Source organism: Nerophis ophidion, linkage group LG06, assembly GCF_033978795.1.
Source record: "Nerophis ophidion isolate RoL-2023_Sa linkage group LG06, RoL_Noph_v1.0, whole genome shotgun sequence".
NCBI lineage: Eukaryota > Metazoa > Chordata > Actinopteri > Syngnathiformes > Syngnathidae > Nerophis > Nerophis ophidion.
This window is the reverse complement of record NC_084616.1, coordinates 18,614,555-18,623,153: the sequence shown is the minus strand read 5'-3', so window position 1 is coordinate 18,623,153 and position 8,599 is coordinate 18,614,555. Positions and strand designations below refer to the sequence as shown.

At 40.1% G+C, this 8,599-nt stretch overlaps 1 protein-coding gene across 1 annotated transcript in view; it reads right to left on the bottom strand.

The window, feature by feature from the left end:
• fbln2 (fibulin 2) overlaps window positions 1-8,599 on the bottom strand; it is a 345,987-nt gene that overhangs the window by 192,668 nt on the left and 144,720 nt on the right.

Genomic DNA, 8,599 nt, shown 5'->3' with positions numbered 1-8,599 from the left:
TATCTCAGCTAAAATCGGGCGGAAGGCGGAGTACACCCTGGACAAGTCGCCATCTCATCGCAGGGCCAATACAGATAGACAGACAACATTCACAATCACATTCACACCTTAGCGCCAATTTAGTGTTGCCAATCAACTTATCCCCAGGTGCATGTCTTTGAAGATGGTTTGTAAAATATGTCCCTGTGTCAAATCCATGGAGACCTTAGAGAAAACAAGTCCAAGACATATTACGAACTGTATGTGTTACACTAATTTCTGCTTACCACAGAGCTTTTTACCTCTCAGTTTAGAGTCACACTCACCCTTTATATCATCCGGATTTTTAAGCTTGAATGGATAAGAACATTATATTTAAAGCGAAAGCCCATTTTATTGCATTGTATGCTTCTTTTTTTGTTTTATTTTTTTTTTGTTTTCCATCCAGCCATCAAATGTCAGATTTTTCTCTATAGATTTCATTACATCTTAGGGCGGGTTAAAGCTGACCTCTGCCGCTGTGTTTCCTCCAGCTGTTCAAGTCCCAGAACAAATGCTCGAGAATGGAGCGTGCCAGGTTTGGTGTCCATAATCAACTCTTGCAAGCTGCCTTTAGAGTGCAAACAGCAGGTATCAAGCAGTTTAGGCTCCATTTGTTGTGCGGGGTGCTTTCAACAAAAAGGTTGCATGAGAGACTCTGACCTTGTCAGGAACGTTAGCCTGATATTCTGACCAAATCCTGCACTGACTGCAAAGGACAATGGCAATGACTTGACATTTTGTCATATAATATACATGGTTTCTTCTTGAATTATGTTTCTCTAAAGAGACACTTTTTCATACCCTCCTCTCTTTTATATTCTGCCCTTGTTTGAGTGTCAGTTAAGGAGGGCGAGAATTGCTGCGACTTACACCAGTTTTCTGGCTCAGTGTGTAGCAGATGAAGACAGCGGGCTTGCCGCATATTTCAGCTTCAACTCAAATAATCTCGGCCCTCATGTCACAAGCTTAGGTACGCACAAAAACCTGGAGCACGTCATTTTTTACGTCAAAGATTAGATGTATTAGTTAGTTAGTTAGATTAGTTAATTTAAAAGGGGACAATGCAATTTCATAAAACACATCACTACACATGATTAAAAAAGCCAGAATTTGCCAGAAGGCTAGTTTTCATCTGGCCATGATGTAAACAAGGCAGTAAAATTAAAATTTAAAAGAAAAAGAGGAGAACGAGAGACAAAAAGAATAAAAGCACACAATACATTTACATCCATCCATCCATTTCCTACCGCGTGTCCGTTTGCAGGAGCTGAATTCAGGCGGAAAGCGGGGTACACCCTGGACATGTACATCCATCCATCCATTTCCTACCGCGTGTCCGTTTGCAGGAGCTGAATTCAGGCGGAAAGCGGGGTACACCCTGGACATGTCGCCACCTCATCGCAGGGCCAACACAGATAGACAGACCACATTCACACTCACATTCACACACTAAGGCCAATTTAGTGTTGCCAATCAACCTATCCCCAGGTGCATGTCTTTGGAAGTGGGAAAAAGCCAGAGTACCTGAAGGGAACCCACGCAGTCACAGGGAGAACATGCAAACTCCACACAGAAAGATCTTGAACTCAGGATTTTTGTATTATAAGGCAAAAATACTAACACCTGTTTCACGGTGTTGCAATACATACACTGCAAAAAGTGAAATTTAAGTAAGATTAAATATCTCAAATAAGGGTGATATTTGCTTATTTTCTGTCTGATAAAATAATTCTTCCCACTAAGCAGATGTTATGTTTGAGTGTTTTACTTGTTTTAAGGGTTTTGGTCCTAAATTATCTCAGTAAGATATAACAGCTTGTATTTTGTGACCTATATTGAAAGACATGCACCTGGGGATAGGTTGATTGGCAACACTAAATTGGCCCTAGTGTGTGAATGTGAGTGTGAATGTTGTCTGTCTATCTGTGTTGGCCATGTGATGAGGTGGCGACTTGTCCAGGGTGTACACCGCCTTCCGCCCGATTGTAGCTGAGATAGGCGCCAGCGCCCCACGTGACCCCAAAAGGGAGTAAGCGGTAGGAAATGAATGGAAGGGGATGGGATATTGAGTGAAACATGCTTAAAACTAGAATATCAACTGTTGCAAAGCTGTATCATCAACACTCACAAGTATAAAACTGCTTTTTTAATGTAATAATTTCTTATTTCAAGCATGAAAAAAAAAATTGTGACTTTGACACAATTCCATCCATCCATTTACTACCGATTATTCCCTTTGGAGTTGCGGGGGGCGCTGGTGCCTATCTCAGCTACAATCAGGCAGAGGGCAGGGTACACCCTGGACAAGTCGCCGCCTCATCGCAGGGCCAACACAGATAGACAGACAACATTCACACTCACATTCACACACTAGGGCCAATTTAGAGTTGCCAATCAACCTATCCCCAGGTGCATGTCTTTGGAAGTGGGAGGAAGCCGGAGTACCCGGAGGGAACCCACGCAGTCATGGGGAGAACATGCAAACTCCACACAGAAAGATCCCGAGCCCGGGATTGAACCCTGACTACTCAGGACCTTCGTATTGTGAGGCAGTCGCATTAACCCCTCTGCCACCATGAAGCCCCTTTGACACAATTGTGTCTCATAATTAAAACAGATAACAGCCAAATGGACTTTTCTGTTTTATTTTCAATGAAACAATATAAAATACTCACTCAAAGTAGTACAGTTGGCAAAGTACAGTAAACAAACAGTTAATATTTAAACACTTCACATATGACATTCCAAACTATTTTGAACAGAAATAGTTCATTCACATTCAGATGAATTCTTCAAAATTACAATTGAAAATATTTTGGCCGGGGGCCGGGCTGTATATATGCGCACTATTTGACTGAAAGAGCACGCACTTGGCGCGATGATGTCATGTTATCGATAGAAAAATGCATTTTTAGACCATATGATTCGCCTGAGCGGCGAGTAGACCCCCAAAGTAACAAGAGGTTACTTTGTTGCCTTTCCATTAAGAAAAATAAACTCGTTTTTAGTATAAGTTTTCTCGTTTCAAGAAATGTAATGCCTAGTGCATATCATTATGGCAAGATAATGGCACTAGCATTTATTTAATTTAATAATATTTTTCAACATTGAGCAAAAAGGTCTCTTTTTTTCTACAAAAAAAAAATGCGCTTGTTATTAGTGAGAATGTAATTATTTTAAGGTAATTTTGGGTTTATTGAGGTTAGCTAATTTTAATTGTTTTGGAAATTCTTCACAAGCCAAATTTTCTTCTTCTATTAGCAGATAATTTTGCTTAGTTCAAATAAAATACCACAATTTTTTTGTTTTGTTTTTGAACTCTGACTTTTTGCAGTGTCTACAATATGATAAAAAATAAAATACAACATCACAATATAACATTTATCTCAGCATCAAAACAGGCTCATCTTTTACTGCTGGCAGCTGTAGGAATTGATAAGCCACATTTTTAAAGGGGAACATAATCACAATTTCAGAAGGGTAAAACCAATAAAAATCAGTTCCCAGTGGCTAATTTTTTTTTTTGAAGTTTTTTTTCAAGATTTTACCCATCATGGAATATCCCGAAAAAAGACTTTAAAGTGCTTGATTTTCGCTATCTGTAAATCCACCCTTCGACTTTCCTGTAACGTCACTTAGCGATGCCAATACAAACAAACATGGCGGATAGAACAGCAAGATATCATGACATTAGCTCGGATTTAGACCCGGATTTCAGCGGCTTAAGCGATTCAACAGATTACGCATGTATTGAAACGGATGGTTGGAGTGTGGAGGCAGATAGCGAAAACGAAATTTAAGAACAAACTGAAGCTATTGAGCGAATAACTATTGAAGCTATTCGGCGATCGCCTTCTAACCAACGATTGCATCTTTTGACCACTGGAGCAACTTAAATCCGTCGATTGGTAAGTGTTTGTTTGGCATTAAATGTGGGTGGAGGGAAAGGCTGGATGCAAATATAGCTACAAATGCACATACAGCTAGCCTAAATAGCATGTTAGCATCGATTAGCTGGCAGTCATGCCGTAACCAAATATGTCTGATTAGCACATAAGTCAATAACATCAACAAAATTCACCTTTATGATTTTGTTGACTTTATCGTTGGAAATGCATCTGCTTTGAGTGTTGCAGGATATCCAAACATCTTTGTCGTAGCATCGCTATCGTAGGTAAAATGTGCAGAACAAACGAGGGACTTTTGCATCTTTTGACATTGGTGCAATTTAGATCCGTCGATTGGTATGTGTTTGTTTGGCATTAAATGTGGGTGGAGGGAAAGGCTGGATGCAAATATAGCTACACATGAGGCATAACGATGCAATATGTACATAGAGCTAGCCTAAATAGCACGTTAGCATCGATTAGCATGCCGTGTTAATCGATGCACACTCCACATAAGTCAACTTGAATCCGTCCCTGATCGTGTTGTTACACCCTCCGACAAAACACCGACGAGGCATGATGTCTCCAAGGTACGGAAAACAGTCGAAAAAACGGAAAATAACACAGCTGATTTGACTTGTGTGTGTAACATGTTTGAAAAAAGGGCGGATTGCTTCCCATTGTGACGTCACGGGTGAAAGGTCATCGCTCCGACAGCGAACATTTGAAAGGCGTTTAAATCGCCAAATTCACCCTTTTAGAGTTCGGAAATCGGTTAAAAAAACATATGGTCTTTTTTCTGCAACATCAAGGTATATATTGACGCTTACATAGGTCTGGTGATAATGTTCCCCTTTAATTTTTTTGTGAAGGCCTTGTAAGTTGTGACCAGTTTAACTTCCTCAGGTACTGCGCTCCACACATTTGCACTCCTTACTGACCAGGCCGACTTATTGAAAGAATACAACAGTCACCTCTGACAGAGCCTCGAGTGGCACACTCACGGCAGTTTCTTTGGCTGATAACTCCGCCAGGGGATCTGGAGCCAATTCATGCAATACTTTATAGGTCAGTTTTTAGTCTGCAAATATGTGAAGACTGTCCCAGTTTAAAATACTGTATTTATTTTTACAATGGCACATTGATGATTGTGCCTAGGTTTTTGAATTCATAACTTTCATTGCTTGTTTGTGCAAGATTTCCAACCGTTTTTTGTATTTTTTTGTATCAAGACTGACGTTGACGTGAAAGTGTCTCACGGCAGCTTCTTAGCTGTTGCACGTACATTTCTACAGGCTGTGGATACTTTAGCCTCACAGAGAGGCAATGCTGAGTAACAGTTCACATAAAAAAGTGCCAATTTTTACTACTCAGACTGATTGATGTGCTCATCAGAGACATACGAAGAAATAACGACCCCATTCCACCGATTAGGGCTTGGTAACATTTGATTTCAACAATATAAAAAATATCAAGGCAAAGACACAAAATTCAGTTTTTCGCCAGTGCATCTAACATTTCATATTCATACTGCCTGTGAAGACGTCTATTATAGGCAATTATTTTGCCACCTATTTCTGTAAGGGTTAGACTAGGGGTGTCAGACTCATTATAGATTGGGGCCAAATGGAGAAAAATCTACTCCCAAATGGGCCGGACTGGTAAAATCACGACACGATAACTTAAAAAAAAAGACATCTTCAAATGGTTTTCTTTGTTTAAAAATAGAGTAAGCACATTCTGAAAATGTAAAAATGCTGATGTTGTTGATTATTTTTTTCACGCTTACTGTTAATATCATTCTACCTTTTTTTGTCGTTATTCATACTTTCTGAATAAATTATGTGACAATTTTCATCAGTCAACTCATCGGTGTTAATTTTCAATCCATCAAGGTCAACAAATAATATCAAAATCAAATTACAAGGTGTTATTTATATAGTGTGCGCATTTTCCACGACATCATGCGGTTTAATTTTTTTTTTACTTATGTAGCATAATCTACAAAGATAGAAAGAATTGCTATTGCGACATGTAGTGGACACATTTAGAACAGCAGTTTCTTTCATTCAAAAATGTCGGCTCATTTTTATACTTACCAAAGTCCTCCCACAGGCCGACTAAAACCTTTTCGTGAGTCTGATCTGGCTCACGGGCCTTACGTTTGACACTCCCGTGTTAGACCAACTCTGTTACGTATTGTACGGTTGGGTTTGTCATCTCCTGTATTGTAATAATAAATTGAGTAATCAAACAAGAGTCACGGTCTTTCTTATTCGTTTTTGAAGTGTTCAGCGGGGTGGGTGTGTCACAGAGCTACTTTCAATATGATTTGCATATTTATAAAAGGGTGGGGCCTGGCCGTGGTGCGGGCATGCCAAACCCAGCAACCTCCTGTGGCCCATCTCAAGTAGATTGCGATGTATACCAAAGAAATGTGCTTGGATTTGTGCGTGCGAACACTTTAATACGTCTGAATTTTTACTTGCGTACGCTGTTTTCCGGATTTGATCATACGTCCATTTTTTGTAGGAAAGCCACACAACTCTCTTTACATAGGGCACCTGGTGTGTACATTGGACATATTGCACAAGGTTGATTAAAAAAAGAGAATGTTGTGTTCATGTCATTTGAATGCTGATGTTAACAGGAGGGAACATATGGTTTCATCTTCGGAGATGGATGCGGCCGTCAGAGAAGACACGGAACAGGAGAAGGCGTAATTATTGGCATTATCATGTGATGTTTGTTATGGAGCTAATGTGCCTTCGGTGGCATCGTGTCAACCTCATGCACAATGAAGGCCGCTGAAATGATTGATTGCGTCTCGCCAGATTTCCTTCCTCTTTCAAATCCTTCAAAGGCACCCTTATCTCCACACATGATGTATTCTTATCGGGAATACAAGAAATGCACATCGGGCTTGTGACGCCCAATTGAAAATATTAACCCAGATAACTGCCGATGACATTCTTAAAGGCCGGGGATAAATGCCTTCTATTATATTCATGTCCCTCACAAGGCTGCCAAAAGAGAGTTCAACAGACGCAGATCTCAGGAGGCATTGGGATGCTTACTGGGATGGAACGGCCAAGCCCTGAGCCAGGAGGTAAAAGCATCTGCTCTCTTTGGAGACTGTCATCAGCAGTTTGGGCAAAAAAGACAATACGTCGACAAGCATGCAGTTTTGTTGTTAATTTGAATATTTTCTAATGTGCATGCAATGACATTTGACTCAGGATCAAATAGCGTCGCCCTTGGTAAATGTCAATCGGACTCAGTATTGTAATGGAAAAAATTTGCATGTAGTTATTATTACATTCTCAGAAATAACCGGATTAGGTATGCATGATGCTTATTCTGCTTTTTAAATAAATACATTTGCTTCCATTGTGCCTCAAGTGGAAAAAGGTTTGTGCCCAACAAGTTAATGAGTTGTTTCAGAGCCACACTCTAATCAATGACAAGAATGAAAGACAAAAAATTATTATCCTTCAAAAATCGATTAAATGTTAAGATCGCCAGGTGTAAACGCTTAATTTCCATTCAACAGGTGGAGAGGAGCATCAACAAATTGAAAAATATCCCTCTCCTGCCTTCGGTTACTTTAGAAACACTTTGCATTGATTTTACCCGCTAAGATGTTAATACCCCACTAAAAGAAATTCAAAGGCCAGATTTCGACACTGCCTTCTATCAACATAATCTTATTTCTTACTTGGATGAACTTGAGAGTTGCCTCATGCAGATAAAGTAGACAGCAAGCGTTTCCCATTGACCTTTTGTGGAAGGAATCAGAAAACAAAAACCATCCAATGAATATGCAAATGAGTCTGGAGGACGACATCCCTCACCGCAACACTGTACCTATTCAATGACTAACTTACTGCCAGTGATTTATTGATCTCACTGCAAGGATGTTTGGCTACCAACAGGAAGTGTGTTTTTCTTTGATCCCCAACACTACCAATTTTGTGGCACTGCAAAACTGCACAGGAGGATATTTGCCCGCCGAGCTCTAGATGATTTTTTTCCTACACCGACTGCTCTTTGTCATTGTTCAAAAAGCATTTCTGCATGGCACGATTTACACTATGTATGTTCTACAGAAATTGACCCTGTGGGCTTGTTGTTATTGTGATCTAAATACCACCACAAAATGTCGTATGGGGCAAAAAAGGCTTTAAGTGATGCTCATAATGACAAGACAGCGGCACTGCTGAAGGGAAGCCAAATAGACTAGAACCATCCTGGCTCCATAGTTCTTCCTGAGACATTTCCAGCACTCCCACCCAGAGCAAAACAACGATTTATTGACATTTTCACTGTGCTTAGCCGCCCTCTGGAAGAAAGCAACTAACACCTTATCTCGTTGGCATGCCATTTAGAGGCAAAATTCAACATGGAGTCAGACAGGCGTAAAGAGGGAAGTCTTAGTGCTGCCATTATTTGTTAAAAAACATGATTTTGTTGTTGTCTCTGAGAAAATGTAATGCTGTTCGTGGTATGAGAAATTTTGTATATAACACTCAGGTCTATGGGAGCGTATGGGCTGTCTGCTTTCTTGTGTCTGTAATGATTATTTAAGAATTAGGAGACAACCTCTGAGAACATTGTGGTTCTCTATTCTGGTTGCTTTTGAGAGAGCTGCCGTCAGAAGCATTCAGGGAGAAGCCCATTAAATCAGCAGT